This window comes from Mandrillus leucophaeus, unplaced genomic scaffold (assembly GCF_000951045.1).
Source record: "Mandrillus leucophaeus isolate KB7577 unplaced genomic scaffold, Mleu.le_1.0 Scaffold254, whole genome shotgun sequence".
Lineage (NCBI taxonomy): Eukaryota > Metazoa > Chordata > Mammalia > Primates > Cercopithecidae > Mandrillus > Mandrillus leucophaeus.
In genome coordinates, this window is record NW_012102632.1 from 1,337,861 (window position 1) to 1,348,774 (window position 10,914).

Below are 10,914 nucleotides of genomic sequence, written 5' to 3' on the forward strand. Positions count from 1 at the left end.
ACCTCTCTCTACTTGGGAAACATCAAAAGAGATACTTCCTGGAGGAGGGGGGAATTGGGCTGAGCTTTGATGGATGAGTCTTCTGGTTGGGCAAGAAATGGAAGGTCAGAGGAGCAGCAGCAGTCCTGTGAGATATGCTTGCCTCTAAGGTTCCAGGTACCATAATAATGCAAAAGGAATTCCATGATCAAATGATATTGGGTAACTCTGCACATTATAGCCCTCTCTTGGAAACATTTACAAAGGAAGTGACTAAAAACTTCGGCTCCTATTAGAGAGGTTTATAAGAGTCAGCAGTTAGAGATGAGAAAAGGGTTTTTTGGAGAAAACTGGTGGTGTTCTGTGTCCTTGCATCATCCCCAAAGACGGATGAGAATATGCCCCCTCCACCTGAAGTTAACAGAAGAGAGCTTCAAGGAGGTCACTCGGGGATATTGATTAGCACCCCCTGCCATTTGAAGGAAACCCAGCACTGGTGCTGACTCCCACCTGGAAAGGATAAAAACAGAGAGAAATTAGGAAATACTGAGTTGCTGCTTTGGTGGCAAGAAGAAAGAGTGGCTTCATGGGGCTGTATCTATGCACCCAGAATTTGTTGGAGCTCAAAGAGTCCATGGCTGTTTCCTGTGGGCCAGATGTGGGCTACAAGAGAGAGGGAAAGACAGAGAGAGAATGTGGGATCATCCTGGGCTCCGTCTAGGTGGTATCCTTGAAAGAGAAGACAGACCTCAACAAGAAGAACCCAAAAGTATGGGGAATGCCCAGAGGCTGAGAGCAAGCAATGAGTTGGATGACAGACCAATCTGCCTTCCACAGAAACCCTAGGAAAGACCCCGCAGAGTGGGAGATCCCCAAGGAAGTCTCAAAACACTCAAGATAGACAGTGACCTTGGCCATCTGCCAAGACCAGAGAACACAGAAGCTAGATCTCTCAGAACTGGTGTCAAGAAAGAACTTTCCTGATGATCTCATTTATTTTCCTGCCCTCAAACTTCAGCCCCAAAAGGGTCAGAAACTGCAGTTGGCGAGGTGGAGAAGCAAATCTACCAGGGACCTCCTGCCAGCAGTGAGCTGAGCTGGAGGAGGAGGAAAGATTCAACTTTACAATTAAGTCCAGAACTTCATTGTGACATGGAAAAACAACATTGTAATTGCCAAACTGAGCCTGTGTTTGCCAATGTAAAGTGGTCCAAGATCACTTTACCAGCTAAGGTACTAATGGAGCAGTGTTCATCCTGGGAACAGGAAGAAGTATCTCCCTGGGGCGGGACTAAAGAGCCCCTGCTTGGGCAGTAGGAATGAAGGCACTTTATCAATCCATTACTTGCTTGTTCCATGTCTGGGATACATAAGGAAAACAGAGAGGAGAAGCAGGTACATAGGGAAAGAAAGGGTAAGAGAGATAACAGAAAGAGGGAGACAGGAGAAGTGGCAGGAGAGAGACAGGCAGGGGAGGAGAGAGAAGAGATGAACAAGTAACCATGAAGAGTAATAGAAAAAGAAAACACAGGAAAAGAGGAGGGGAGAAATAAGTAATGGGTCCATGCCCCCATCTACCCTTTATCTTTGACCTTTGTTTGCCACTTGTAACAGGAACTGTCCTGTCCTGCCCAAATTTCCTCTGTGGCTTCCTACTGCAAGCACCCGGGGCTCCCATGAGGGCTTTCTCTCAGCCTACTCCCTGCAGCAGGACAAAAAAGCCAAGGAGTTCCCGTCCCCAGAGCAGTCCTCAATCAAAGACAGATGTGGGATGAGTAGTAAATCTCCCCACGTGCTCACCCCTCAGGTGGAGTTTTTGCTGAGGCACATCCTGCCTCTCAGGTTCTGTAGTGGGATGGAGTTCCAGCTGCCCCCAGTACTACCTGCTTGGTAAAACGCACCTTTTATTGACTTGCCTCTCTTTCCTGTCTCATATCACCTCACAAATGAGCTGTTTGCACTCACATCCTTGTCTGCTTCTCATCTCTATCCCAGAAGTAGAGGCCACTGCCTCCCCTCTGTCTCCCAGGGGGAACCTAACCTCCTCCTCTTTCCATCTCCAGCCACCTGTGGCAGGCCTCTGTCTGTTGAATGTCCCTAACCCCCAGCACTATCCCTACCCAGAGGGAAGGAAGCCAAGAGACTTCTCTCACCATTCTTCCACCCTTCTCAAAGGAAGAGACCAGATCTCAGCTCAGGGGATCCCACCAGCCCCAAGCAAGCCAAGCAGTGTCCTGGTGTGGCAGCTCACAGGCCCTGGCAGTGCAGTTCAAGGGTGGTGCTGCTTCCTGCCCGACTGTTTGGGAGCACATTCAGGAGACATGAGCAGATGTTTGGCAAATGTTCAACCTTGTCCATGTCAGCCAACAATAACACAGCGCAGAGACGATGCAGGGATGGAGGAAGGGAGGAGACTTGCTTAGCAGCTAGGGACAACCACAGGAGACACCATCTCCAGCTCCTTCTGGGTGGGAAGGAGGCAGGGTGCTCATGTATGACTTGCGTGCAGTGAGTTAGAGCATGGGATGCACAGTGCCAGTATTCTAGGGTGGAACCCTGGGGGGATCAGCCTGTTTTTCTCAGTTCCCCAGACAAAGCCCACAACCCCAGTGCCAGCCTGGCTGCCCAGGGAGGCCTGCAGAAGCTGCAAGAATTTGGGTTTATCAGAAAGGGAGGGCCTGGAGCAGGACTGGCTAAAATGTGGCCCACGATCCCCTCCTGGACACATGATGGCATCTCGAATGCTCTTCCCACAGAGACTGGACATTTCTCTAATCTTTTCCAGCACAGGGCTTCAGAGAGCTACTACCCATTGACAGAGCTGGGAAGATGAGTCCCATGCACTGTCCATCTAGGCTGGAGGGATGTGGCGGGCAACTGAGTATCCAGGGATGCTGAGGCATCTGTGGGTGCTCAGGGAACTAAGCACCATCTTCTTCTTAAGACATTTTTTATTTTAAAATATTTAATTGACAAATAGTGTATACATTCAAAGCATACAACGTGATGACTTGATATACATACATACTGTGTAAGTTTCCCTGAGGGCAGGAAAACTTATCCCAAGTTGTATTCCCAGGGTTAAAATACTATCATTAGCATAGCTAACATTTATTGAGCATGTACTATATGCCAGACAACCTTCTAAGCACTCTTTTTCATGCATTAGCCAATATAATTCTCATATAACCTATAAGCCAGGTACCATCATTATCTGAGTTGTAGAGAAGCAGAAGCTGAGTCATGGAGAGGTTAACTTACCCAATGTTACACAGTTGGTAAGTAGGAGAGCCAGACAGTCTGAATCTGGGGCCAGAACACTTCTCCTGTAACTTAACCTCTCAGGCAGAAATCCTTCATGAATTTTTGTTGGCTAGAATTGAATCAGTAAGATTGGAGATAGAGCAATACTGTAGTGTACATTGGGGAGTGACCCTAGGTGTGCTCAATCAAACCAAATAGCACATCTCTCATCACCCACGCGGCTCTGTACATGAGATCCCTAGAAGTTGTTCATCGTATAAAGTTTGTATCCTCTGACCAGTATCTTCCCATTTCCCTCAGCTCCCAGTCCCTGGGAACCACCATTCTACTCTCTGTTTCTGAGAGTTTGACTCTTTCAGATTCCATATGTGAGTGAGATCATGCAGTGTTTATGTTTCTGTGTCTGGCTTATTTCACTTAATGTCCTCCAGATTCATCCATGCCGTTGCAAACAACTGTGGTCCCACCATAGACTCATGGCAGGGATGGGGGGATGCCCAGCTCCCAGGCTTCCTCCATAGTCCTCACCACTGCTACCTGCTCCCCCCGACTGGATGGTGCTTGAGCTGAGCGGTTCCCCTGGCACCTTGCCTCCTGTTCACTCCTCCCCTCCCACTCACTCAGACATGGTTCTGCAGAACATTCTCCCTGCAGACATGGTTCCTCCTGTCACTCTTGGATGGTATATTTGAAGCAGATCTCAACATAGAACTTGAAGGCACACCTAGGGTCACTCCCCAATGTACACTACAGTATTGCTCTATCTCCAATCTCACTGATTCAATTCTAGCCAACAAAAATTCATGAAGGATTTCTGCCTGAGAGGTTAAGTTACAGGAGAAGTGTTCTGGCCCCAGATTCAGACTGTCTGGCTCTCCTACTTACCAACTGTGTAACATTGGGTAAGTTAACCTCTCCATGTGTCAGTTTCTGCTCCAACAAAACTCAGATAATGATGGTACCTGGTTTACAGGTTATATGTGAGAATTACATTGGTTAATGCATGAAAAAGAGTGCTTAGAAGGATGTCTGGCACATAGTACATTCTCAATAAATGTTAGCTATGCTAAAGACAGTATTTTAACCCAGGGGACCCAACTTGGGGTAAGTTTTCCTGCCCTCAAGGAGCTTATGGTCAAGCATGGTAGACAGAGGTAAACACACCATATAATTCAGAGTGACAAGTGCTGTAATAGAAGAAGTACTAACTCATGTGTAACACTGGACAAATCAGTCCACCTCTCCAAGCTTTCATTTACCTATAAAATGAGGGCGAAGGAAGAACTGCCATTTAGCAGTATGAGCCAAGCCCTGGGCTGAACATGGGGGATGTGGATATTAAAATCAGCTGTGTATACCCACAGCATCTGTATTTGAGGGGCTCATAGTTAAGTGGAGAAGAGACAAATATTTAAAAATTAGAATGCAGCAATGCAAGGCAGAGATACATACAAGAGACCCAAGTAGTCATGAGAATTATTATTCTTATTGACATAGTTCTAGACAGGATGCTCAATGCTTAACCACATTAACTCCACTTAATCCGCACAGGAAACCTAAGAGATGGGTAATATTTTAGCCCTCTTTTTAACCTGTGAATGAATGGAGGCCCAAAGAGGTGCAATGACCTTCCAAAGACATGCAGCTAGGAAGCAGACAGTGTCCGCACTGAGTTGTCTGATCCCAGAGCCAGCGCTCAGAACCATGATCTCCTCCTGCTTCTCTCAAATACATTGTCTCATTCTATTTAATCTTCTAAACAACTCTAAGAGGGAGCTAGTAATCCTATAGAGAAAACTGAGGCTCGATGAGGGCAAAGTGACTTAGCTGAGGATGGTAAGTAGCAGCGAGGGCTTTGAAATCACTATTCGGCACATCACACAGGAACCCTGGACCTAGGGATTAGGATACAATTTCTTGGAGGGAACTCCAGGCTCCAGATGTAATGTTTATAAAAAGTCCCAAAGGGGCTATATGCTAACCTGAACTTCCTTTGTTTTGTCACAAACCCTCAGAATGCTGTTTTAGGCAGGTTTTACATGTGCCTAATACAGTTTTCTTTATAAAGTTTTTTTATTAAAAAAAAAAAAATTGAACTGATACTCTGACCACACAATTTTTATGGTTTTTCCTAATGTACATTTTGAAAACTGAAAACTTCCTCGTATTTTGCAATAAGCTCAATGTTTGAGCAATTCCAAGTGTTGACTTGTTAGCATTATTAACATTGACATCTCGTGGCCACTTTGGAAAACTGCAAGATCAAGTTGGCAGGACAGAAACCAGGCCTCCTTCCAGGTTACAAAACCTCTTCAAGGTTCATCAGTCCTGACTTCTCAGCAGCCACTGTCATCAGAGGGGGATCTGTTCAGAATTTGCCTCTGTCTAACCCCTGGGTTTAGGTGTGTCCCTTCCCCTATCTGGGCCTATCTTCCTTACCTGTAAAATGACCAGGGGAAGCCAAATCACTTGGTCCTTGTAGGTTCTGACACTCTATGGTTCTGCCATTGCCATCCAATCAGATGACAGGAACATGGCATCTCATTGCTGTCTTCATCTGAACATGTTTTGAAATGTTTATTGGATCCTCAAATTACTTCTTTTAGAGTTGCCAGTTTAAGCCTTTGCCTTATTTTTCTAACGGGGTGTTTACAGTTTTCTCTTGCATTTGTAGGAGTTCCTTATATATTAACCAATTGACTTCCCTACGACATCATCTCCCCATAGGAATTGAACCCAGTAATTTAGTCAGGCTCTCCTTATGCCAAGTCTTCAAGATAACTGAATTTATATTGAATTATTATCAAATATAGAAATGCTTCTAAATAGTTGCTCTTTTTTATCTTTCTTTTGAGACAGGATCTTGCTCTGTTGTCCGGGGTGGAGTTTGGTGTCATTACCATAGCTCACTGTAACCTCTAACTCCTGGGCACAAGTGATCCTCCCGCCTCAGCCTCCCAAGTAGCTAGAACTACAGGCATGTGCCGCCACACCTGGCTCATTTTTTAATTTTTATTTTTCGTAAAGAAGGGTTCTCTCTGTTGCACTGACTGGTTTCAAACTCCCAAGCACTAGGAGCACAGGCATGAGCTACACCGGGGCCTACACAGTAGCTCTTAAAAACAAAGTTATTTTCTTTTGAAACAGCTATAGACAAATAAGGAGATGTTGAGTGTATTTACTAATGGAAAAAACAACGTCTCTATTATTTTTTGCCTTTGAAGGGATATTGGGGAAAAAAAATATCTGCCAAAACCCATTAACCAGACTTCAGCTTTGTTCTCCTCAGGTTTAAGCCTTTGGGGGCTTTCACCAACTATAATTTGAGACTCATAAATGACCTCCTTCAACTACCTTGTACCCCTCACTCCCAGACTAACCGTCCTTTCTTGTCCTCTCTCCCCTGCTCAAAAATATATGGTGTCTCCCAAATGCTCCATATATTAATATAGACTGCCACGCTCTGACCCCGCTACTTCCTTCAATGTCTCATCTCCTTTCTGACCCTCTCTGCAGTTGAAGCCTTGAAGGTAGCAACACATTTATTCCCCACTGGACCCCCAGTGTCTAGCTCAAGACCTGGTATAAAACAGCCAATGATGTCTGCTGGATCTGGTTGAATGCAAAAAGGTCTACTGTATACGGGAAAGGAGTCGAGTCCTCCTCCAGGTATGGAACCAAGTGTGATAAAGATGAACTCACTTACTGACTGGGATGTGCACATACTAAAGTCATAGGAAGGCGGAGGGGGAGCAACAGAGGCCCTTTCACACATGGGCACCTGCTTTTGCATAGCCAACATATCCAGTCCTCTCAGAAGCCCTCAAAGGTGAAGTTCTTGGAGCTAGGACATGGCGAACCCTAGCCACTGGGCTCGTTGGTTTCTTCCTTGCTCCTGCTGGCAGGATGCTAAAGGCGCTCCTCAATCCTAAAGTTGTATTTGCTATCAGTTATCCAGGACTTATGTGAGTGTGATAGAGACAAACAGCCTAGCAGATGACAGCACTGTAGGTGGGCTGCGGCTATATCCACACAAAAACAACCTCCACTCAGGAGCCAGACATTCCCAGGTAACCGCTTCACCTTTCCTGTGCACTTGCTTTTCCTCCTGCGTTTGAATCTCAGGGAGGGGCATGTGCCCCAAATCTGAGTGCCCACCTTCTCCTTCTCTCCTGGCCTTAACCCACCAAGCTATAGAGTCCCATCTCTCTCTTCCTGGCCTCTCTCTAACCCATACCCTTTTCCCAGTGCTTCCAGACACTGCCTTAGTTCATAGCCACATCAGCTCATCCTCCTGTGCCTCCATAATCTCTTTCCAAAGTAAAATTATGACACTTTCCTCCTCAAAGCCTTTCACAGGCTGACCATCACCTTCAAGATCAAATTCAAGTTCGATAATTGATACATGAAGCCAAGAGTGATATTCAAAATAGTTAACCACCTCTGTAGTTTTTCCTGAGTATCTCTGGACATTAGCCAAATAAAACAAACTCCAGGCACCATGCTGGGGTAAGGTCTTGGAGGCCCCACCACTGGGCTGAACATTAACCCTTTAGTTGCTGGTTGTAGGGAAGTCCAAGGGTCCCCAGGGAGGTGCCAGAGTTACAGGGGGCACTTCAGGGGCTTGAGTCAGTAGCTATTTTCCAACCAGGATGGAGGCATTATGGTATTTTAACAGCCAGTATAGCCATGCTGATTGTACCAGCACACAGCCCATTTCGAATGTCTCTTGCCAGTCCCCACTTCTCCCCAGGAGAGGTGGTGGCCCTTTGCAAACGCAGTCTCCTTTGCCTAGAATGCTCTTCCCATGCGTGTCCTTTCCAGCTCAAGTGTCATCTGAAGGCAGGCTTCCCTGACCTCTGGGTATAAGTAATGTGGTCCTTCCACTGGGATTGCAGCATGCCCTGTAAGTAATCACACAGATGGTCTCCTCTTCCCTCTCTCTTGCATTTGCAGAGTCCTTACCTTGTTCCTCACTGTCAAGTAATTCATAAACATTTGTTCAATTGAAAGAAAGTGGACCTTAGAGCTGGGAGGAGCCCATTGTCCATGACTCAGGACAAAGCTGTGCAGGCATCATTGCAGCAACAGTGACTCAGTGGCATTTTCTGTATAATGAATGACTGCACACTGTACACAGCACACAGGATGCTCTCCACAATTTGTGATTGTGCACTCTTCCCAATAAGCAATCCTTTTGGGTATTTGCTACCCACATACACTTACATGTAATTCTATTAAGAAATTTTACTCATGTCCATTAAGCTAAAATGTCATGTACATTTAAAAACTAACATTTTGTCTCAAGAAAAGAAAAATAAACTAATATTTTGTCAAGTTGAAGTGTAAAAACAAAAAGATAAACTTTTTTTAAAGGTAAAAAATAAAAACTATTCTGGATAGTATAAAGCACACACACATTAATGCACTTGAAATGATAAAATAATGATATATGCAGAGTTGTAAACTCTTCACATCACAACGAGCATCTTTGTGCCCCACACTGGAGGTTGCTGCAGAGGTGCTGCGTGCCAAAGTCACCGTACACAGGTCCATACAGTGGCTGCGTCCTAGACAGCTAGTCTCCACCTGCCAGTATTCTAAGTTTCCATCAAAGTCCAGCTCAATGCTAAAGGCAGATTATTAATACATCTGGAAGTCATGTTAGAGACCACATATTCTCATCTCCATAGGACGCAAAAAAAAAAAGGAAAGAAAGAAAAGGAAGGAAAGAGAGAGAGAGGTAAATACCCATTTTACAGCATCCTTTATAAATGGTGAACAAAAAACAGCTAGAAGTAGGTCTAGATCATTGGTCCTCAAATAGCAGACCCCTCCCAGGGACATTTAGCAATATTAGAGGCACTTTTTGTTGTCACGAGTGGAGGGGGCCTAGTTCATCTAGAGAACAGAGGCCAGGGATGCTGCCAAACATCTTATAAATGCACAGGACGGCAACCACAACAAAGAATTATCTGGACAAAAAAAATTAGATTAGAAAGCCCTTGTCCAGAAGAAGGGATAGAATCTGACTTGGTCCTGCCCCAGCTATGCTGTTTAGGAGCTGTGTCCCTGAACAAATCTCTAAGCCTGGCTCCTCTGTAAAAGTTATGGATCCATTCATCTGCTGATTCATTCAATTCATTCATTCATTCATTCACTTAACAGATATTTTCCAGGAAATGGAGAGAAACAGCAAAGAACAAGACCTGATCTAATCCCAGAGAGTAGTGAAAATTAAATAAGAAAATTAGTATAAAAGTCCTTTATAATTTTGAGGTGCACAACAGACCCAAGGTAGAAATACTGATTTGTAAATAACACGAGGTGATGCATATAAGTGCTCACTTTCCAGCTATTTATTGTCTTTCATCTATTCTGAGAGGTACGGACTTTTCTTTTTCATATTTTAATATCTCTAAACTCAGTATGCATACATTAAAATGAAGTGCTTCACAATCACCGTCAGCCAGGCGGCAGTCACACCCCCAGCAGTCACTGTAGTCAGTCACTGATTACCTGAGTGCAAACTTGGTCAGTGGCACTAATTCCTAGTGGCACTAAAACTGAGACAGAATAGGGAATTAGGGTAACCAAGGGTTAGGGCATGGGCTCAGCAACGTGGACTTCCACTCACCAAGGCTGACCTGGCTACAAACACTGCCGAGTGCCCAATTTACCAGCAGCAGAGACCAACACTGAGCCCTTGATATGGCACCATTCCTTGGTTCTTGGCAAGATTAGGCAGCATAGAGGCCACATCCTCACTCCTGTGATAACAAGACAGAAGTTTCTATTTCAGCCTCTAATTGGCTGCGGGCAGTCTCCACTTCAGCCTCTGATTGGTCATGGGCGAAGTCTCCACTTCAGCCTCTGATTGGTCGTGGGCCAATTATTCATAAGGTATAACCCTCCGAAGGGCACCTACGGGTGTTACCAAAATTCTTCTAGCTTAACTTAAACCCTAAAAGACACATGCACACGTATGTTTATTGCGGCACTATTCACAATAGCAAAGACTTGGAATCAACCCAAATGTCCATCAGTGGCAGACTGGATTAAGAAAATGTGGCACATATACACCATGGAATACTATGCAGCCATAAAAAAGGATGAGTTTGTGTCCTTTGTAGGGGCATGGATGCAGCTGGAAACCATCATTCTCAGCAAACTATCACAAGAACAGAAAACCAAACACCACATGTTCTCATTCATAGGTGGGAACCTGTCTCTTATACACATCTTATATTATATTTGTAATGAAATAATTTTTCACCTTTAGAGAATCAGGTTGTTGTCGCAACAAAAATGTTGTATAATACACTGTATTAATAATAGCACACTAAATGAAAAAAAAAAAAAAAAAACATTGTAATTGCGGCTCTTGAACCTCTTGCCCAGCCTGTTTGTGCTCTGTAGAGTGTACTTTCACTTAAATAAATCTGTGCTTGTATTGCTTACAGCGTTGCTTCATTCTTTTGTTGCTTTCTGCGTTTTGTGTTGCTCTGTTCGTACACTTTGTTCAATTCTTTGTTCAACGTGCCAAAAACCTGGAAAACTCACAGTCAAGACTTTCCATCTGGTGGAAACCTCTCAGTGTTCAGTCAAGGAGCCATCAGAAGATCACTTAGGAAAGGATCAAGAGCCCTGATGTTGTTTGAAGCTTTCCAT